Source organism: Oncorhynchus clarkii, chromosome 20 (assembly GCF_045791955.1).
Source record: "Oncorhynchus clarkii lewisi isolate Uvic-CL-2024 chromosome 20, UVic_Ocla_1.0, whole genome shotgun sequence".
Classification (NCBI taxonomy): Eukaryota; Metazoa; Chordata; class Actinopteri; order Salmoniformes; family Salmonidae; genus Oncorhynchus; species Oncorhynchus clarkii.
The window spans coordinates 43,287,182-43,311,122 of NC_092166.1; positions in this window are offsets into that span (position 1 = coordinate 43,287,182).

The window sequence follows — 23,941 nt, forward strand, 5'->3', positions numbered from 1 at the left end:
ATCTTGAATAACGTTCCAACCGGAGAATTAGAATTACTTCAGATGAGCGGTGGAACGCAAGTAGTTCCCCTGTGAACACGCCTGGTGAAAGCATGGTCCACCCATGGCTGTGGTGACTATTTCCTGTGTCAATCAACCCCCCCCCCTTCACATTAGAGTCATCAGACAAAGTTCTATTGACTGCTGACATCTAGTGGAAGGCGTAGGAAGTGAAAACTCATCCATATCTCGCAATAATTTAAATGAGACCTTGGTTGAAAATCTGCCCCCTCCAGAAAAAAGACAGGAAGTGGAATTTCTCAGGTTTTTGCCTGCTATATGAGTTCTGTTATACTCACAGACATAATTCAAACAGTTTTAGAAACTTCAGAGTGTTTTCTATCCAATACTAATAATGAAATTCAAATATTAGCAACTATGACTGAGGAGCAGGCCGTTTTATATGGGCACCTTTCATCCAATATACTCAATACTGCCCCTGCAGCAATAAGAAGTTAAACATTCACTTACTATTTGAAAATGTTTTGAAAATGTTGCTCTTATTTGTCATCCAAAGGGTCCCAGCTGCTATCTGAGCAGCTAACCGATCGCTGCAGCTGTACATAGTCTATCGGTAAATAGCCCACCGAATTTACCTACCTCATCCCCATTCTGTTTATATTTATTTACTTTTCTGCTCTTTTGCACACCAGTATTTCTACCTGTACATGACATGACCATCTGATCATATATCACTCCAGTGTTAATCTTCAAAATTGTAATTATTCGCCTACCTCCTCATGCCTTTTGCACACAACGTATATAGACTCTTTTTTTTCTTCTTTTTTTTCTACTGTGTTATTGACTTGTTAGTTGTTTACTCCATGTGTAACTCTGTGTTGTTGTCTGTTCACACTGCTATGTTTTTATCTTGGCCAGGTCGCAGTTGTAAATGAGAACTTGTCTCAACTAGCCTACCTGGTTAAATAAAGGTGAAATAAAATTAAAATAAAAACAACATGTTGTGTCATTTTGTTAGATAAAATCCTTCTTTATATCCCAAAAAGTCAGTTTAGTTGGCGCCATCGATTTGAGTAAACCACTCGTTCAACTTGCAGAGAAAGGAATCCAAAAAGCTACCTCTAAACTTTGTTAAAATAAGTCAAAATACGTTTCTATTCTAATCCTCAGATACCCTAAAATGTAATTAAACTATAATATTTCATACGGAAATAAGTATGTTCACTAGGAAAATGATATTAGCAGGTGTGTGTCCTCTTTGTTGCACGTACATACACTAATTTCCAAGTCTGTGTCCCTGTATCAAAACTCTCATTATTATTTCTTGTTTGGGAAGAAACAAGCCTGAAACCTTGAACAAAGACTACTGACACCCAGTGGAAGCCATAGGAATTGCATACTGGGAGATATATTTAATTTGTTTCCTATACGTTCCTTTGGACGAGCATGGGCTCTCAAAAAAGAAAATCTGGTTGTTTTTCTTTGGATTTTCTCCTACCATATCTATTGTGTTATAGTCTCTTACATTATTTTAACATTTCTACAATTGTCAGAGTGTTTTCTTTCCAATGATACCAATTATATACATATCCTGACTTCAGGGCATGAGCAACAGGCAGTTTACTTTGGGCACGTCAGTCAGGTGGAATTGGAGAAAAATAGACCCCAGCCTGAATAAGTTGTTAAAGTGACTATGCATAGATTAGATTATAAACAGAGTAGCAACAGCGTAAAAGAGGGGTCTGGGTAGCCCTTTGATTAGCTGTTCAGGAATCTTATGGCTTGGGGGTAGAAGCTGTTAAGAAGCCTTTTGGACCTAGACTTTGCGCTCCGGTACCGCTTGCCGTACCAGGCAGTGATGCAACTAGTCAGGATGCTCTCGATGTGGCAGCTGTAGAACCTTTTGAGGATCTGAAGACCTATGCCAAAAATGTTCAGTCTCCTGAGGGGGGAATAGACTTTGTCGTGCCCTCTTCATGAATGTCTTAGTGTGTTTGGACCATGATAGTTTGTTGGTGATGTGGACACCAAGAAAATTGAAGCTCTGAACCTATTCCACTACAGCCCCGTCGATGAGAATGGGGGGGTGCTCGGTCCTCCTTTTCCTGTAGTCCACAATCATCTCCATTGTATTCATTATGTTGAGGGGGAGATTGTTGTCCTGACACCACATGGCCAGCTCTCTGACCTCCTCCCTATAGGCTGTCTCATCGTTGTCGGTAATCAGGCCTACCACTGTTGTGTCATTGGCAAACTTGATGATGGTTTTGGAATCATGCCTGACCATGCAGTCATGAGTGAACAGGGAGAACAGGAGGGGACTGAGCATGCACCCCTGAAGGTGGTTGAGGATCAGAGTGGTGGATGTGTTGTTCCCTACCCTTACTACAAGGAGGCAGCCCTTCAGGAAGTCCAGGATCCAGTTGCAGAGGGAAGTGTTTAGTCCCAGTGTCCTTAGCTTAGTGATGAGCTTTGAGGGCACTATGGTGTTGAATGCTGAGCTATAGTCAATGAATAGCATTCTCACATAGGCATTCCTTTTGTCCAGGTGGGAAAGGGCAGTGTTGAGTGCAATAAAGATTGTATCATCTGGTATTGTTGTGAGCCATGACCCATTTCAGAGCACTTCATGGCTACAGACATGAGTCATTAAGCCAGGTTACCTTAGTCCCTGTGCCCAAGAATACTATGGTGGTCTGCTTGAAACAACATGTTGGCATTACAGACTCAGTCAGGAGCTGGTTCAAAATGTCAGTGAAGATGCTTGCCAGTTGGTCAGCATATGCTCGGAGTACATGTCCTGGTATCCTGTCTGGCCCTGCGGCCTTGTGAATGTTGACCTTTTTAAAAGTCTTACTCACATCGGCTACGGAGAGCGTGAACACACAGTCCTCCAGAACAGCTGGTACTCTCATGCATGTTTCAGTGTTCCTTGTAGAAGTAATTTAGCTCGTCTGGTACATTCGTGTCACTGGGCAGCTCGCGGCTGTGCTTCCCTTTTGTAGTATGTAGTAGTTTGCAAGCCCTGCCTCATACGACGTGCGTCAGAGCCAGCGTAGTACAATTCAATCCTGTATTGACGCTTTGCCTGTTTGATGGTTCATCGGAGGGTATCGCGGATTTCTTATAATTTTCCGGGTTAGAGTCCCGCTACTACCCTTTAGCTCAGTGCGGATGTTGCCTGTAATCCATGGCTTCTGGTTGGGGTATGTACATACAGTCACTGTGGGGACATAGCTAGTCAAAAGCCACCTACTGGACCCAAAACATTTTTTGGACAATAACGTTGCGTGGAGCTGTTTTTATTAGTGGGAAAATTTTTAAATATTGTCTAATTGTTGGGTCTATGGTAAACAAAAGTGCCACGCTACATATTTGCATATTTATCAATCAGGGCATTTGAAGCCAAGCGAAGTCTTCATGCCTTGTGCAAATCCAGTCTGATATTGCAAAGAAGATTTGTCCAATCCCTGTTTTTACGCACCAATAATCTGTGTTCTCTTTTGGTGATATCATCATTGCGCATGCCCTCGGTGACAGTCCGTTGAATTACAGCCTTGAAAAGAACCTTATACTGGCCTTTATTAATTATAATTTATTTAAGATATTTTGGCGTGATTTATATTATGGTGTTTCTATTCCAAGAAACTCAAATACAGTGGTGTCGTGTCTTTGACATCATTAAAGGTGAAGACTTATTTTATCAAATCAATTCTCTAATTATTATGTAATTAAACTAATGATTATTAGTCATTATTCTTTACCTCACGTCAGTCTCATCTGAACGTCATAAATTGCACGAACCCAGCCTTTACTATAAATCATCCAATCCTTCCCACATGAACGGACGCTCATTCGAGAATAATTGCAAGTACATATTTATGGTGTATGTCATTGTTGTCTTCCCTGTTGGAATCCGGTCCGTCTGCTGGAGAGTTCATCCGAGTCTCCCTCTCTCTCTCTTTCTCTTTTTCCCTGAAGATGAGTTTTTCATGGTTAGATTGGATACTTCAGAGTACCATTAGGAAATGTGCTCATAGAATAGATGTTTTAGAGTCATCGTCCGTTTACGTAATTTCTAGCTGCAGATTAGTACTTTGTATCTAAGATTTGCTCATTTTCTGTAGGGATCGATAGTTTCAGAGTTGAACCATTTCCAGCCATGCAGCCAATGCTCCACGTGGTATGATTTTCTAATCTTGCTACTCAAACCTGTGCCACGTCAGTTTACACCGAGGTATGCGTGGTCTTAACCTGTTATGGCTGCATCCCTTTGTTCTCAATTTCCGCCTGGAGACATACCCTAATCTAACTGCCTGTAGCTCAGCCCCAGAGGCAAGGATATGCATATTCTTGGTATCATTTGAATGGAAACATTCTGAAGTTTGTGGAAATGTTAATATATGTGAATATAGGAGAATATAACACAGTAGATCTGGTGGAAGAAAAGAGAAAGAAAGAGCATACGTTTTCTGTTTTTTATTGTTGTAGTATCATCTTTCACATGTACTAGAATAGCCACACAGTCAGATAGGATGCTGGAGATAATTTTGATGGATAACACAAGAGGGCAACTATAGGTGTGCAAAGTTTCAGACTGATAACTTCGGGAATGGGTGAGCTACATGACATTTAGCATGAAGTCACCCAGGTGTCCCAAACAAGTTGCCCAAATGTACCCAAGTGGCCAAATTGGTGAAATGACCTATACGTATATACAGCAGTGCAAATAACTATATACAACATATCAAAAAAATTTTAGAAAAAAAATATTTAAAAAAACAGCACACCCTTTGGAAGTCCTCATCACAATATTTTGCTGCCTGTGTCATGTCCCATAGCAGTCTCTTTCTGATGTAAAGCAGAGGCAAACTGAACAAGTGGTGCATTTCATGCGACACAGAACACAACGACGCCTCCATGCTGTGCCCTTTTGGCCCTGAGGCACAGTCATGCCTGCAGTAATGAACTATGGCATATGAACACCCCTGGGGGCAGAGGTAGAGCGGGCAGCTTGACCCCGGCGGCTCCCAGTCGGAGTCGCTATCACTATGAAAGAAAACATTAAAAAAAATATTTGTATTGTATGAGCCTTTTATCATCACATAAAATAAACAGATATGTATTGTATAGAGCAGAGGGAACAGTCACTAAGGTGAAGTGCTGTTCCATTCAACTCCGGCCATTGTTGTGGGCCTGCCCTCTCCTGAACAGCACCCAATGGCTATTTCATATAGAAATGGAGAGGAGTAGCAGACGCAGTGGCCATGTGTGTGTTTGCTGTTCTACTCCGTTCCGTTTGAATAAAAAAATGGAAAATATAATCTGACATGGGAAAAAAAAAATATATATATATATATATATATATATATATATAAATACACACACACACACACACACACACACACACACACACATTTCATTGCAATTTTTTTTTTTATATATATATATATATATATATATATTTCATAAAACGGCTTTAGCACTTACCTGTCCAGAAGTACGCCCTGTCCTTGCAGAAACAGCTCCTCAGTTCGTTTGAATCATAACACTCCAAGATTCCTCAAACAAAACATCTGTCTCACTTCCACTTTTTCACTTTCACTTTAGACTTTGACTTCACTTTTCCTGATTTATTCGCCATGATGTCTTCAATGAAATCGTTGAAAATACAACTTTCAGAAATACAGCTGCGCGTAAAAAGCCTTACAGCAACTCCTCTGATAGTCAAGGCGAGAATGGAGTTCCTTACGCGTGCGATTACAAACAAGGAATGGTGGTCCAACCCAAAACCATTACATACTGGCGTTTACCTCAGGTCATTGGCTATCTACCCAGCTAGATTTCAAGAAGATCAGTGGTCATTGGGCAGAAATATAGTCAATCAATGAAGCTTCGCTAAAATTATTGGTGCGTAAGGTAGTCATTCCTCATTGTCTTCAAATCAGTGCACTTCCGTCAATACTCTTCGCAAAAAAAACAATGACGTTTGGCTGTGTTGCAAACATCCAGAGGAATGCACTGAAACGAACCATGACTAGATAAACGATTGTTTACTGTGTGTAATCACGTCGAATGCTCCGTAAAAAATTGATAGAGATGGAATTCACGGCACAAACGGTTTACAAAATGTTTCGATTTAGGACACAAGTGTTTCATTTTTGTATAGTTTAATTTTCCCATTTTAGGGATTTAGGAGTTTGGCCACGTGAAATCCTTTTTGCACTATGTGGTCTCTCTGCATGAAAAGGAGGAGAGAGTCTCCGCCAGGAATTTATGACCTGAGATAACATAATCTGGGTCTTGGAGAGAGTGAGCAAGAGGGAATCCCCAATCTACACCCAGAAAGGGCCACATCATGACAGTGCCTACCTAAAACATCCGTTAATACATATATTTTTGTACCTTTATTTTACTAGGCAAGTCAGTTAAGAACAAATTCTTATTTTCAATGACGGCCCAGGAACAGCGGGTTAACTGCCTGTTCAGGGGCAGAACGACAGATTTGTACCTTGTCAACTTGCAACCTTCCGATCACTAGTCCGACGCTCTAACCACTAGGCTACCCTGAAGTCCTTCAAAATATAAACTACATATCCTAATGTTAAAAAGTAGAATATAAACTAGATATAGGCTACTGTTGCTGTGGTAGGCAAAATAATTACAAGTGAATTGGCCAATTAAAAGAATGGTGATAAAGGAAATGAAAACGCTAGGCAGAGCATGCCCAGAGCTTGTGGCTGAGCATTTGCAGAGCGCAATTGGAGCGGAGAGGCTGACACAATTTTTTCAATCTGCTCAATTACATTCTGCCCTCACTTCACACTCACCCACTTACATGCTCTGACATTCAAAAGCAACCCTGCTTTAAGCTATCCAGAACTGTCAATTAATAATCATATCAATTGGATGGAATCAGTGGATGAATGGCTGCAGCAACCAGCATGGTCTGACAAGCTGCATAACAAATGAGGCCTTATTAGACAAAAAAAAAAGTTGTTCAAGTGAGATAGTCTATGTTTTTTTTGTTGCCTTGGGCTTCAGGGCTTGTGTAGCTTTCTTTACATTTCATAATTTATTAAAATGTTCTAAATATGTTCAACATTTAAGACTGTAATGCAACAAAATTGTTCAGTGGTGCACATACTTTTTCTTGGCATTGTACATGTATCACTGTTCTGATTATCTTAGAATATTGGCAATATTTGGTAATTGCCTGCTATTTTAGTGGTGTTCTAACTTAATCTTCAGACCATTGTGTGTGTGTGTGTGTGTGTGTGTGTGTGTGTGTGTGTGTGTGTGTGTGTGTGTGCGCGACTGTCATAAAGCAACTGCAGGTTTGAAGCGCTACTTTACCTTAATCTCCAGGCCGTTGCAGTTGAGACTCATCCCACACTCATCTGTGATCTCAGTGATCTCAGACAGGTCCTCATCCTCAAACTCATTCAGGCTGATGTCATGGGTCAACCTGGGGGGTGGAGGGGGGGGGGGAGAAGGAGAGTGGAGGGAGATTGGTGAGGGGGGGGGACAAAGTGAGCAGACACAGGGAAAGGAAATGTTAAACTGTCTGAACCCTCCAAAGCACAATATATTTTCCCCTCGAAGTCTGTACAATCTGTCTGATCAATCTAACTGGCCCTTTTAAAATATATTACTGTTGGCAAAGAAACCAGATTGTTCTGACTTTGTGACTTTTCCTAAGTATGGGACATTGTTAGAAACTAAATAACACACACTTTTACGCAGTTAATTTTTGGCACTATAATGCAACATTGTGAATGGGGCATATATACAGTCAACAAGATGTTGATTACATTTTACATACATAATGTTGATCACATTTACATATTCTACATACATATTACATTTTTAATAGAGTAAAAAAATAGTATATGACATCATACAATACGAAAAAATATTTTGCTGGGATGTGGATATCCAGTAAACTCGTGTTTATGCCCATTCTTATAACCAAACATACTGTAACTCAGGACACTTGTGAAACATTTAGGCAACTAGTCTGTGGAAAATATGCACAGTGAGTTTGGGAGAATTTGTGTTGACTGTGTTGACCGTCTGGTGCAAAATGGCGATTGCAAAAAACGAAAACTTTTGCCGACTCATGCACCATGCATAGGGCCTTGCATTTTGTTTGAGTTCTTTTCTACTCTGCATTTTGATCATCCCACCTCAAGAGGGCGATATAGCACATTCTCACATCATGTGTGAACTAATTGTCACGTGTGCATACCATAATCATCGAAACGAATTATCCAATTATTCCAAAATAACTTCCCAATCATGTGGATTGACTTAAAAATATATGTCTGACGACACTCACAGCACCATCGTCATCAGCAGCCTATGCTTTAATGCACCAAATTATTAGGTCATCTCAAAGACATTATCAACATAAGTATTTCACTACTTATTCATTGTGTGTTTTAGTTTTGCAGGGTATACCGAACCTTCTGTACTTTTTTTATACTAGAACATTTCTGTCAAATGCGTCTCAAAAATCAACTCTGTCTATCTGCGAAGCAAATGACCCCCTTATAGCGCGAAAGCACTGAGTCTGGGCTGCATCATGTTAGCTTCCACTCATGTTGCACAGAAGTTAACACACTTGAATAATAAGGCATGTAGAAATGTTTAAACTGTTAATGACTGTTCGCAAAAAACAATGTCCATACATGCTAGAACACTTTACAATGCAAGAAGATACTGGTAGCTTCCAGCTTTGTAGGTTAACTTTTCTGTTTAGCTTACAGCTAAAGCTATCATCAATTCACTACGCTGGTACTATGTTTCCGATAATATGCAAACCATAAAGCAAAATATGCTGATTTCAGAGTTGATTGCCACTAAAACTTTATTATTTCAGTCTCTATCTCACGTCTCTCCCAAAGATTATCTATTGCCTCAGTAAAGTGACTCAGGGCACTCCCACTCTTGCCTCATGAATGGCGTAATTACTGATTAACACTAGAACAGCCACTGACGTGCTTACAAGCAGAAAGGTACAGTGCCTTGCGAAAGTATTCGGCCCCCTTGAACTTTGCGACCTTTTGCCACATTTCAGGCTTCAAACATAAAGATATAAAACTGTATTTTTTTGTGAAGAATCAACAACAAGTGGGACACAATCATGAAGTGGAACGACATTTATTGGATATTTCAAACTTTTTTAACAAATCAAAAACTGAAAAATTGGGCGTGCAAAATTATTCAGCCCCCTTAAGTTAATACTTTGTAGTGCCACCTTTTGCTGCGATTACAGCTGTAAGTCGCTTGGGGTATGTCTCTATCAGTTTTGCACATCGAGAGACTGAATTTTTTTCCCATTCCTCCTTGCAAAACAGCTCGAGCTCAGTGAGGTTGGATGGAGAGCATTTGTGAACAGCAGTTTTCAGTTCTTTCCACAGATTCTCGATTGGATTCAGGTCTGGACTTTGACTTGGCCATTCTAACACCTGGATATGTTTATTTTTGAACAATTCCATTGTAGATTTTGCTTTATGTTTTGGATCATTGTCTTGTTGGAAGACAAATCTCCGTCCCAGTCTCAGGTCTTTTGCAGACTCCATCAGGTTTTCTTCCAGAATGGTCCTGTATTTGGCTCCATCCATCTTCCCATCAATTTTAACCATCTTCCCTGTCCCTGCTGAAGAAAAGCAGGCCCAAACCATGATGCTGCCACCACCATGTTTGACAGTGGGGATGGTGTGTTCAGCTGTGTTGCTTTTACGCCAAACATAACGTTTTGCATTGTTGCCAAAAAGTTCAATTTTGGTTTCATCTGACCAGAGCACCTTCTTCCACATGTTTGGTGTGTCTCCCAGGTGGCTTGTGGCAAACTTTAAACAACACTTTTTATGAATATCTTTAAGAAATGGCTTTCTTCTTGCCACTCTTCCATAAAGGCCAGATTTGTGCAATATACGACTGATTGTTGTCCTATGGACAGAGTCTCCCACCTCAGCTGTAGATCTCTGCAGTTCATCCAGAGTGATCATGGGCCTCTTGGCTGCATCTCTGATCAGTCTTCTCCTTGTATGAGCTGAAAGTTTAGAGGGAAGGCCAGGTCTTGGTAGATTTGCAGTGGTCTGATACTCCTTCCATTTCAATATTATCGCTTGCACAGTGCTCCTTGGGATGTTTAAAGCTTGGGAAATCTTTTTGTATCCAAATCCGTCTTTAAACTTCTTCACAACAGTATCTCGGACCTGCCTGGTGTGTTCCTTGTTCTTCATGATGCTCTATGCGCTTTTAACGGACCTCTGAGACTATCACAGTGCAGGTGCATTTATAAGGAGACTTGATTACACACAGGTGGATTGTATTTATCATCATTAGTCATTTAGGTCAACATTGGATCATTCAGAGATCCTCACTGAACTTCTGGAGAGAGTTTGCTGCACTGAAAGTAAAGGGGCTGAATAATTTTGCATGCCCAATTTTTCAGTTTTTGATTTGTTAAAAAAGTTTGAAATATCCAATAAATGTCGTTCCACTTCATGATTGTGTCCCACTTGTTGTTGATTCTTCACAAAAAAATACAGTTTTATATATTTATGTTTGAAGCCTGAAATGTGGCAAAAGGTCGCAAAGTTCAAGGGGGCCGAATACTTTCGCAAGGCACTGTATTTAGAGCCATTTTTTAAGGAAAAAGGTAAAATGGGTATTCCATAATTACTTTCCCATTGTTCCTCAGATGCAGTGTATGGTATACCATTTTGTAGCTCTGTGTCTTTTATTTTATGAATTGAACACAATTTCAAATTTTGCTCCATAAGACTGAATCATATGTGACCCGTTTCAGGAAGCTAGGCGTATGTCGCACGCCAGGACTTCACAGGAGATGCATTTAAACTTTTTGTAAATCAAAAATCATTTAAAAATGATATAAAAATCAAACTTTCATTAAATACTCAATTAAAGCTACACTCGTTGTGAATCCATGTCAGATTTTTAAAAGGCTTTTCGGCGAAAGCATAAGAAGCTATTATCTGATGATAGCACTATAGCAAACAAAGAGGGTAGCATATTTCAACCCTGCAGGCGCTACACAAAACGCAGAAATAAAATATAAAACATGCATTACCTTTGACGAGCTTCTTCTGTTGGCACTCCAATATGTCCCATAAACATCACAATTGGTCCTTTTGTTCGATTGATTCCGTCCATATATATCCAAATGTCAATTTATTAGACGCGTTTGATCCAGAAAAATACAGCTTCCAAAAAATGCAACGTCACTACAAAATATTTCAAAAGTTGCCTATAAACTTTGCCAAAATATTTCAAACTAGTGACTAGGGGGCAGTATTTTCATTTTTGGAAAAATAACGTTCCCGTAGTAAACGGGATATTTTGTCAGGACAAGATGCTAGAATATGCATATAATTGACAGCTTAGGACAGAAAACACTTTAAAGTTTCCAAAACTGTAAAAATATTGTCTGTGAGTTTCACAGAACTGATGTTGCAGGCGAAAGCCTGAGAAAAATCCAAACAGGAAGAGACTCTTATTTAGAAGCCTCTGCGTTCCTATGCGTCCCTATTGAACAGTGAATGGGCTATCAACCAGATTACTTGTTCTATGGCTTCCCTAATGTGTCTAGTGTCACAATACATAGTTTTAGGCTTTTATTCTGAAAAATGAGCCTGAACGTCAACATTGTGTTAGTGGTCAGCTGAAGTCTCTCATAGTGTTTGGTGCGTAAAGGACAAATGCGGCCATTGTTTCTCTCTATCCTACTAAGAAGCCACCAGTCCCGGTTAATATATTATCAAATAGATATTTGAAAAACACCTTGAGGATTGATTATAAACAACGTTTACCATGTTTCTGTCGATATTATGGAGCTAATTTGGAATATTTTTTGCAGTTTTCGTGACTGCAATTTCCGGGTGATTTCTCAGCCAAACGTGAAGATCAAATGGGGTTATTTCGCCTACAAAAATAATATTTTTGGAAAAAAGGAACATTTGCTATCTAACTGGGAGTCTCGTGAGTGAAAATATCCAAAGCTCATCAAAGGTAAACGATTTAATTTGATTGCTTTTCTGATTTCCATGACCAAGTTACCTGCTGCTAGCTGGACAAAATGCTATGCTAGGCTATCGATAAACTTACACAAGTGCTTGTCTAGCTTTGGCTGTAAAGCATATTTTGAAAATATGAGATGATAGGGTGATTAACAAAAGGCTAAACTGTGTCTCAATATAATTCATTTGTGATTTTCATGAATAGGAATATTTTCTAGGAATATTTATGTCCGTTGCGTTATGCTAATTTGTGTCAGATGATGACAACGGTCCCATTCACGGGATGGGGTGTCACTAGAGGTTAAACGTTAATAATCAATCAAATTGTAGACGGGTCTATCTGTGTTCAATACAGGAAGACAACAAACCATGCTACTTTTCATGTCTTGCGCATTCTCAACAGTGTTACCCAGTTCCTAGATGGCCTACTTCTTCATTGCACAAATGAATAACCTCAACCAAATTCTAAAGACGGGTGACATCCAGTGGAAGCGGTAGGAACTGAAAACAGGTTCCTAAGAAATAGAATTTGCCAATGAGAAATCAGTGAACAGACAGAGACCAAAAAAATAATATTCTGAACGGTTAGTCCTCTGGGTTTTGCCTGCTACATAAGTTCTGTTATACTCACAGGCATGATTCAAACCGTTTTAGTAACGTCAGAGTGTTTCCATCCAAATCTACTAATAACATGCATATCTTATATTCCTGGCATGAGTAGCAGGAAGTTGAAGTTGGGCACGCTATTTATCCAAAAGTGAAAATGCTGCCCCCTATACCTTAAGAAGTTAAGGAACCTAGTTGGTTTAGACATGGGAAAAGACATGGAACCTTCACGCTAGCCATGATTGGCTGAGAAAATGGGTGGACTCGACATGCCTGGAGATGAGTTTGGATTGGTCTGCCATTTAGCATGGTTCTGTTTATAATGTGAGCTGCTAATCATTATAACATATTTTTATCTGGACCCTTTCTGTTTTTGATATTGCTACTATGCAAATATGCAAGTAACCATTTCGATGTACCATTTACACCTTCTGTATCCTGTATATGTGACAAATGAACTTAGATTTTATTTGACATAGTGTGTGTATACCAGAGACTGTAATGTGAAGAACAACATGACCTGCACCAAAGTCAGATTAGGATATAGGCCAAGGACTAGATGAAGTGTATTTTTACCTGGAGTTTTTCCTTATCGTAAGCTACTAGTTTTAGTCTTGAACTCTTTGGTTGTTTACTACACTACTCACTCTGTTTAGCACATGGGCTCACATGTGGATCCTTATAGGGTTGGGTGTGAACGATGCTGAATGGATGTAGACAAAGAAGAGCTCTCCAGTAGATGTACCAAAACATTCAAGGTCCATTTTCTCAAAAGTGGGTAACATGTTTGTACGATATACCATTTTGTAGTACTTTTATCAAATGTAAAAAATAAAATAAACGTTTTTATTTTTATTTTTCATTTTGTTACATTGGACCGAATCCTGGTGGTGGGTCACATATTTTCATGAATATTTCTTCATACAATTCATCCTTTACAATAGTTTATGAACTATTTATCAAGGGTTCTATGCAAATGTTGTTAATCAGTACAATAAAATAAGTCCCAAATGGAAGGGAAAACGGTTGTTTTGTCATCTGTATCACCTTGAAATCAGCCAAAACAAGCTCAATAACTAAATGCATGGACACTCATTGATTTCATGGGAATAAACTCGGTAAATCTTGATTCGCCCAGTTTATCAATAGAGATTTACCATTCAAAGAAATGGATTACCATTATGTTGCTATGTAGTTGGATTGGTAAAAACAAAACAATTAAAATTGATTGTATGATTGTATAATTGATTCATTAATGCGTTCATGGCAGTCACTGAAATATGTTGAAGTTACTTCAACATATTTCAGTGACTGCCATGAACGCATTAATGAATGTCAATGCAATGATATTAAATTTAAGAAAAAATGCCAAACGATTGATGAAAGCAGTAACTGAGTTTATCTGTCTGGATCAATTGCCCCTCTGTGACTTTGGTTAATATGCTTTCTTTTTTTGCAGTGGTATCAGTTTGGAATTTAGTATCGTGAAGGTATTGAGAAACATGATACTAAACCTGGTATCCGTATCTAAGTCAGAATTCTGGTATCGTGACAACACTACAGTGTTTAAGGAGATAATGATTTTTGGGCAAGATTCACAGTTTAGTTTTTTTGCTTCAAGTCCAACTTCTTTCTGACTGAGTTGGGTAGTCTTTTTTTTAATGTATTTTACTTTTGCAAAATACAAACAATACGATAATGACAATAACAAGACCACCATAAGAACTGAGGATGATATACAGTGCCTTAGGACAATATTCAAACCTCTTGACTTTTCCCACATTTTGTTATGTTACAGCCTTATTCTAAAATTAATCTACACACAATACCCCACAATGATGAAGTGAAAACAGGTTTTAAAAAATGTTTGCAAATGTCTTAAAAAATAAAACTACCTTATTTACATAATTATTCAGACCCTTTGCTCTGAGACTCGAAATTGAGCTCAGCTGCATCCTGTTTCCATTGATCATCCTTGCGATGTTTATACAACTTGATTGGAGTTGAACATGATTTGGAAAGGCACACACCTGTCTATATAAGGTCCCATGATTGACAGTGCATGTCAGAGCAAAAACCATACCATCTGGTTGAAGGAATTGTCCATAAAGCTCCAAGATAGGATCGTGTCATGGCACAGATCTGGGGAAGGGCACCAAACAATTTCGGCAGCATTGAAGGACTCCAAGAACACAGTTCTTAAATTAAAGAAGTTTGGAACCACCAAGACTTCCTAGAGCTGGCTGCTCGGCCAAAGTGAGCAATCGGGGGAGAAGGGCCTTGGTCAGGGAAGTGACCAAGAACCCGATGGTCACTCTGACAGAGCTCTAGAGTTCCTCTGTGGAGTTGGGAATATACCTTCCAGAAGGACAACCATTTCTGCAGCACTCCACCAATCAGGCCTTTATGGTAGAGTGGCCAGACAGAAGCCACTCCTCAGTAAAAGGCACATGAGAGCCTGCTTGGAGTTTGCCAAAGGGCACCTAAATGACTCTCAGACCATGTGAACCAGTATTCTCTGGTCTGATGAAACCAAGATTGAACTCTTTGGCCTGAATGCCAAGCGTCACGTCTGGAGGAAACCTGGCACTATCCCTACCTTCCCTACAGTGAAGCATGTTGGTGGCAGCATCTTGCTTTTGGGATGTTTTTCAGTGGCAGGGACTGGGAGACTAGTCAGAATTGAGGGAAAGATGAATGGAGAAAAGTACTGAGAGATTGTTGATGAAAACCTGCTCAGGACCTCAGGCTGGGACGAAGGTTCACCTTCCAACAGGAGAACGAGCCTAAGCACACAGCCAAGACAGCACAGTGGCTTTGGGACAAGTCCTTGAGTGGCCCAGCAAGAGCCCGGACTTCAACCCGATCGAACATCTCTGGAGAGACCTGAAAATACTTTAACTGTACAGCAGTGCTCCCCATCCAACCTGACAGAGCTTGAGAGAATCTGCAGAGAAGAATGGGAGAAACTCCCCAAACACAAGTGTGCCAAGCTTGTAGCGTCATATCCAAGAAGACTAAAGGCTGTAACTGCTGCCAAAGGTGCTTTAATTAACAAGGTAGTGAGTAAAGGGTCTGAATACTTGTGATATGAACGTTTTTTTATTTTTTATATTTGCAAACATTTCTAACAACCTGTTTTTGCTTCGTCATTGTCATTTGTCACTAAATCCATGTGCATGTACGTTGTGTGTATATATGCCAATGTTTGTGTTGCTTCACAGTCCCCGCTGTTCCATAAGGTGTTTTTTTATCTGTTTTTTAAATCTAGTTTTACTGCTTGCATCAGTTACTTGATGTGGAATATGTTCCATGTAGTCATGGCTCCATGTAGTACTATGTGCCTCCCATAGTCTGTTCTGGACTTGGAATGTGAAGAAACCTCTTGTGGCATGTCTTGCATGGTACGCATGGGTGTCCGAGATGTGTGCCAGTAGTTTAGACAGACAGCATGGTGCATTCAACATTTCAATACCTCTCATAAATAAAGGTAGTGATGAAGTCAATCTCTCCTCCACTTTCAGCCAGGAGAGATTGACATGCATATTATTAATATTAGCTCTTTGTGTACTGTACATCCAAAGGCCAGCCGTGCTACCCTTTTCTGAGCCAATTGCAATTTTCCTACGTCCTTTTTGTGGCTCCTGACCGCAAAACTGAACAGTAGTCAATGTGCAACAAAACTAGGGCCAGTAGGACCTGCCTTGTTGATAAGTGTTGTTAAGGCAGAGCATCGCTTATTATAGACAGACTTCTCCCCATCTTAGCTACTACTACATCAATATGTTTTGACCATGACAGTTTACCATCTAGGGTTACTCCAAGCACTTTAGTCATCTCAACTTGCTCAATTTTTAGTTGAGGTCAAATCAAATCAAATCTAATTGTATTTGTCACATACACATGGTTAGCAGATGTCAATGCGAGTGTAGCGAAATGCTTGTGCTTCTAGTTCCGACAACGCAGTAGTAACCAACGAGTAATCTAACCTAACAATTTCACAACAACTACCTTATACACACAAGTGTAAAGGCATGAAGAATATGTACATAAAATATATGAAAGAGTGATGGTACAGAACGGCATAGGCAAGATGCAGTAGATGGTATCGAGTACAGTATATACATATGAGATGAGAAGTGTAGGGTATGTAAACATATACAAGTGGCATTGTTTAAAACCTCTCTAGGGTAGGGGGCAGCATTCAGAATTTTGGATGAAAAGCATGCCCAAATTTAACGGCCTGCTACTCGAGCCCAGAAGATATGATATGCATATAACTGGTAGATATGGATAGAAAACTCTCTAAAGTTTCCAAAACTGTTAAAATAGTGCCTGTGACTATAACAGCAGAAGAAAACCTGAGGAAAATCCATTCAGGAAGTTTTTTTTTGGGGGGGGGGGGTTTGTAGTTTTCAATTCAATGCCATTACAGTATCCATTGACATAGGACTCCATTTGCAGTTTCTATGCCTTCCACTAGATGTCAACAGTCTTTAGAAATAAATTGTTTCAGGCTTGTATTCTTATAAATGAGGGAGTAAGACCAGTCTGAATGAGTGGACCCAAACGTGACGCAGAGATTTTTCAGGCGCATGTGCATTTCTTGTTTACCTTTTATATTGACGACCTTATTGTCCGGTTGAAATATTATAGATCATTTAGGCTAAAAAACAACCTTAGGATTGAATATAAACATCGTTTTACATGTTTCTATGAACTTTACGGATACAATTAGGATTTTTTTGTCTGATTGTTTTGACTGAGTTTGAGCCTGTGGAGTACTGAAGAAAACTCGCTAACAAAAAGGAGGTTTTTGGATATAAAGAGACTTCATCGAACAAAAGGAACATTTATTGAGTAAATGAATGTCTTCTGATTAACACTGTCGTGTCTTTACTATCATTACATTGAAGACATAGTTTTATCAAAGATTCCCTGTAATTAGTATAACGCAATCAAAGTAATTAATTGTGTAACTGTAATTAACTAGGAAATAGGGGCACCAAGGAAAGTATTCAGATTACAAAGTTATAATTTCCCAATATAACCTTTCAGATATTTTCATATCTGATCAATAGTCTTCCGATCAATGATTTATTTATTTTACTTCACGTTAGTCTCATTCCAAACGTCATAAATTGTTGGTTATCTGCACAAATCCAGTCTTGACTGTGAGTCATCCATACATCAATTGTCTTAAATAATTTATTTATTACTAACTAAGTAATTCACAGAAATGCATAAACAAACAGTAAATATGGTTACATGAAATGATAGAATGTGCCCTAGTGGGCTAAACCGGCATCGCGGCTTGTTTGACAAAAGGGGAGTGGGGGGGGTCGACTGAGAAGTCACTACAGAGTTAATAATTATACAAATTGAAATGATAATCCTTACACACGAACGCTCACTCAGTTTTGAACAATTGCAATCAATATATATATTTCCGCTCAGTGTGTCGTCTTGATCGCTGGTGAAAAGTTAATTTGTTTTGCAGAATTGTCCGTCTCTCTCCGTCTCTCTCTCTCAGTTGTGGTTAGAGAGGATTGTTCAGAGTAACATTCGTTATAGGATGGATGTTTCGGGCGGTTGTCGTTCTTCGCGTTCAATGATGCCAAATTCCTAGCTGCAGACTAGTAATTAGTATCAAAGACTTGTTCTTATTCTGTCGGTATCGATAGTCTAAGAGTTTTAACCACGTGGTATGGTTAAAAGATTCAGCAAAGGTCTGCAACCTTTAGTCCCCCTCCTACTGGAGAAAAAAATGGTCTCCTGATCATTTCCCAAAGTGGGTTTTTATTCAGAATGGCAGAAGAGGGCTGTCTCAGGATGTCTGGTCCTAACTGGGCTCAGGGGCGGTCCTCTGATTTAGTTCAAATCAAAAGGGAATTGTATTTTTCTTCATTTAACAGTCCACAGTCATATTCCACCATTATTCAAACAGTATCATCCTCACTCATTCATCTTATACAACAATTAGATGTAAACCTCATATCTGAGGCTATTATATAAACAGCGTTATGATAATGTGGCCACACCGTCTCTCTTGAGCTTCCCAAGTTGTGACAAACGCACCAGTTCGTAGCTGGATTCTTCACCAATCTTTTACACTTTCTCTGGAAAATGAAATTTGTTCGTACCTCACGTTCTGTGAGGTGGAAGGATTTCCTTTGTCTCCATTAAACTACTCTCTATAACTGTGTGTCCCTTGAGGCAGGGTCTTCCTTAGGAATTTATGACCTCACTGCCCACAGCAGTCTGGTTGTAGAAGCAGAGAGCAAGATGTACTCAAAGAGGGCAACATCATGACAACACCATATGAAGATCATCAAGGGTAAGGGATTAATTTTCTATCTATTTCTGAGTTTTGTAACGCTTCTGCTTGGCTGGTTACTGTTTGTAATAATTTGTCAACTGGGCTATGTTCTGGGCTAGGTATGCTTTCGCCGAAAAGCATTTTATAAATATGACACTGTGGTTGGTTTAACAAGAAGTTAATCTTTAAACCTATATAAAATATTTTTTGTTTTCTGAATTTTTATAATGAACATTTCTGTAATTGAATTTGGCGCTCTGCAAAATCACTGAATGTTGGCCAGATGGGACGCTAGCGTCCCACATACCCTAGAGAAGTTAAAGTGGCAAGGGATATATGTATTACATCAAGATGGCAAGATGCAGTAGATGGTATAGAGAACAGTATATACATATGAGATGATCAATGTAGGGTATGTAAACATTATATGAAGTGGCATTGTTTAAAGTGGCTAGTGATACATTTTTCATCCATTTTTACATTATTACAGTGGCTGGAGTTGAGTCAGTATGTTGGCAGCAGCCACTCAATGTGGCTGTTTAACAGTCTGATGGCCTTGAGATAAAAGCTGTTTTTCAGTCTCTCGGTCCCTGCTATGATGCACCTGTACTGACCTCGCCTTCTGGATGATAGCGGGGTGAACAGTCAATGGCTCGGGTGGTTGTTGTCCTTGATGATCTTTATGGCCGTCCTGTGACATCGGGTGGTGTAGGTGTCCTGGAGGGAAGGTAGTTTGCCCCCGGTGATGCATTGTGCACACCTCACTACCCTCTGGAGAGCCTAACGGTTGTGGGCGGAGCAGTTGCCGTACCAGGCGGTGATACAGCCCGACAGGATGCTCTCGATTGTGCATCTGTAAAAGTTTGTGAGTGCTTTTGGTGACAAGACGAATTTCTTCAGCCTCCTGAGGTTGAAGAGGCGCTGCTACGCCTTCTTCACCACACGGTCTGTGTGGGTGGACCAATTCAGTTTGTCCGTGATGTGTACGCCGAGGAACTTAAAAACGTACTACCCTCTCCACTACTGTCCCGTCGATGTGGATAGGGGGTGCTTCCTCTGCTATTTCCTGAAGTCCACGATGATCTCCTTTGTTTTGTTGACGTTGAGTGTGAGGTTATTTTCCTGACACCACACTCCAAGGGCCCTCACCTCCTCCCTGTAGGCCGTCTCGTCGTTGTTGGTAATCAAGCCTACCACTCTAGTGTCGTCTGCAAACTTGATGATTGAGTGGGTGGCTCAAGGGTGTCAGGTAGGGTGGAGGTGATATGTTCTTTGACTAGCCTCTCAAAGCACTTCATGATGACGGAAGTGAGTGCTACGGGGTGGTAGTCGTTTAGCTCAGTTACCTTAGCTTTCTTGGGAACAGGAACAATGGTGGCCCTCTTGAAGCATGTGGGAATAGCAGACTGGGATAAGGATTGATTGATTGAATATGTCCGTAAACACACCAGCCAGCTGGTCTGCACTGGGGATGACGTCTGGGCCTGCAGCCTTGCGAGGGTTAACACGTTTAAATGTTGCAGTGAAGGAGAGTCCGCAGGTTTTGGTAGCGGGCCGTGTCAGTGGCACTGTAATGTCCTCAAAGCGAGCAAAGAATTTGTTTAGTTTGTCTTGGAGCAAGACATCCTGGTCTGCGACGGGGCTGGTTTTCTTTTTGTAATCCATGATTGACTCTAGACCCTGCCACATACCTCTTGTGTCTGAGCCTTTGAATTGTGACTCTACTTTGTCTCCATACTGATGCTTAGCTTGTTTGATTGCCCTGCGGAGGGAATAGCTACACTGTTTGTATTCGGTCATGTTTCTGGTCACCTTGCCCTGATTAAAAGCAGTGTTTCGCGCTTTCAGTTTCACGCAAATGCTGCCATCAATCCACGGTTTCTGGTTGAGGCTATGGGTTTCCCCTACAGGAACTCCCCCCCCCCCCCCCCGTTCAGCTGAAACGGTGGCGCAGGGAATGCAAAAATATTCTTAGAAATATTTAACCTCCACACATTAATTAACAAGTCCAATACCTCAAATGAAAGATAAACACCTTGTTCATCTACAAAGCGTGTCAGATTTTTAGAATGTTTTACGGCAAAAAAACACAACATTTATTTATGTTAGACCACCACCAAACCAAAGAAAAAACGTAGCCATTTTTTCCAGCAAAAGATAAAATGACAAAAGCAGGATTAAAAAAAAAATCAATCACTAACCTCTTGAAAATCTTCATCAGATGACAGTCATATGACATGTTACACAGTACATTTATGTTTATCGATAATATGCATTTATATGCAATCCATAAACCTCGGTTTACATTGACGCCATGTTCAGAAAATTCTCCATAATATCCGGAGGAATTATAGAAAGCTACGCCAGATAACAGAAATACTCATCATAAACTTTGACTAAATTTACACGTTCTACCTATAATTAAAAAGATACACTGGTTCTTAATGCAACCGCTGTGTCACTTTTTTTTAACGTTACGGAAAAAGCCTAACATTGCAATAATCTGAGACGGCGCTCAGACAATATTTCTCTGCCATGTTGGAGTCAACAGAAATACAAAACTACAACATAAATATTCCCTTACCTTTGATGATCTTTCATCAGAATGTAGTGCAAGGAGTCCTAGTTCAACAATAAATCGTTTTGTTTCATAATGTTCAATTCTAGTGTCCAAGTAGCAGCATTTGCTACCACTTTTAGCTCAAATGCCCCAAAAAATGACTTCTGGTCCAGGATAACTTTGCATCAAAACTTCCAAATGACATATTACAGGTCGACGAAACTGGTCAAACTAAGTGCAGAATCGATCTTCAGGATGTTATAATCATATATATCCAATAACATTCCAACCGGATTATTCGTTTTCATCTGGGGCTGATTGGAACAGCCGAAGCACTCAATCGCAAACGCGCCTCAACATGATGGAAATCTTTTGCGACACCTACTACTTTCCTTCCCATTAGGTCAAAGTTCACAGCAAATGCTCCATTACACTTTCTACTGAATGAGGACATATAGTGGAAGACGTAGGAAGTGTTTCCAGATCCATAACTTGTTGGGAAGGGAGGGGGCGATGACGTCAAAGTTGCCCCAACTTTCAGGATTTAAAAAAATGTTTTAATAGTTGTTGTGGGTACGACATCGCCCATGCACTTGCTAAAAAACTTGCTCACTGAATCAGCGTATTCGTCAATGTTGTTGTTTGACGCAATGCGGAACAAATCCCAGTCCATGTGATCGAAGCAATCTTGAAACGTGGAATCAGATTGGTCGGACCAGCGTTGAACTGTCCTGAGCGTGGGAGCTTCCTGTTTTAGTTTCTGTCTATAGGCTGGGAGCAACAAAATGGAGTCGTGGTCAGCTTTTCCGAAAGGGGAGGGCGGGGGAGGACCTTATATGTGTCGCGGAAGTTAGAATAACAATGATCCAGGGTTTTACCAGCCCTGGATGCACAATTGATATGCTGATAGAATTTAGGGAGTCTTGTTTTCAGATTAGCCTTGTTAAAAATCCCCAGCTACAATGAATGCAGCCTCAGGATATGTAGTTTCCAGTTTACATAGAGTCAAATGAAGTTCGTTGAGGGCCATTGATGTGTCTGCTTGGGGGGGAATATATGCGGCTGTGATTTATAATCAAACAGAATTGTCTTGGTAGATAATCTGGTCGACATTTGATTGTGAGGAATTCTAAGTCAGGTGAACAGAAGGACTTGAGTTCAAGTATGTTGTTATGATCACACCATGTCTCGTTAATCATAAGGCATATCCCCCCACCCTTCTTCTTCCCAGAAAGATGCTTGTTTCTGTCGGCGTGATGCGTGAAGAAACTGACTCCTATAGCGTGTCTCGAGTGAGCAATGTTTCCGTGAAGCAAAGAACGTTACAGTCTCTTATGTCTCTCTGGAATGCTACTCTTTCTCGGATTTCATCTACCTTGTTGTCAAGAGACTGGACATTGGCGAGTAGTATGCTCGGGAGCGGTGAGCGATGTGCTCGTCTCTGGAGCCTGACCAGAAGACCACTTCATCTGCCCCTTTTACGGCGTCATTGTTTTGGTTTGTCGGCTGGGATCTGATCCATTGTCCTGGGTGGCGGGCAAAACAGAGGATCCCCTTCGGGAAAGTCATATTCCTGGTTGTAATGATGGTGACTTGACATTGCTCTTATATCCAATAGTTCCTCCCGACTGTATGTAATAAAACCTAAGATTACCTGGGGTACCAATGTAAGAAATAACATGCAAAAAAATTAAAAATACTGCATAGTTTCCTAGGAATGCAAAGCGAGGCGGTCATCTCTGTCGGCGCCGGAAGGTTTGGGATTTAGTGAGTGTTTTGTTCCAAATACAATGCTTTTATATTTAGTAATATTTAGGGTTTAGTGAGTGTGTTGTTCAAAATACAATGCTTTTAGATTTAGAAATATTTAGGGCTAACTTATTCCTTGCCACCCACTCTGAAACTATCGGCAGCTCTTTGTTGAGAGTTGCAGTCATTTCATTCGCTGTAGTAGCTGACTTGTATAATGTTCAGTCATCCACATACCTTAAGGGAACATTTTGACATTTCGTGTAAAGTTAGTGAGAAAGTCCATATTGGAAATGTACGGTCCCTTACTAGACGTCCGAAAACGTTTGTAAAATTCGCGGTCTATATATATATATATATATATTCAGTAATGAAATGTTTGAAGTGGCTCCACATGGCTCCACATTGTGGGTGTGTGTCTGTCTGTAAATATTAGATGTGTTTTATCTAAACATGGAACGGAACAGAACCTCACCTTAGTGATTTACGTTCCCTACTCTGTATATAATCTGTGTTTGTGTCTTTATTTCACAGTCCCTCCGATTCTGATTGAGAAGTTGAAGAGCTAAACCTGCAATCAGAGAGGAGAAGGGTCATTGGCACTCTGTGCTGGAGGAGGATGTGTTGCCTACACCTCCAGTATTCAGACCGAAAAGG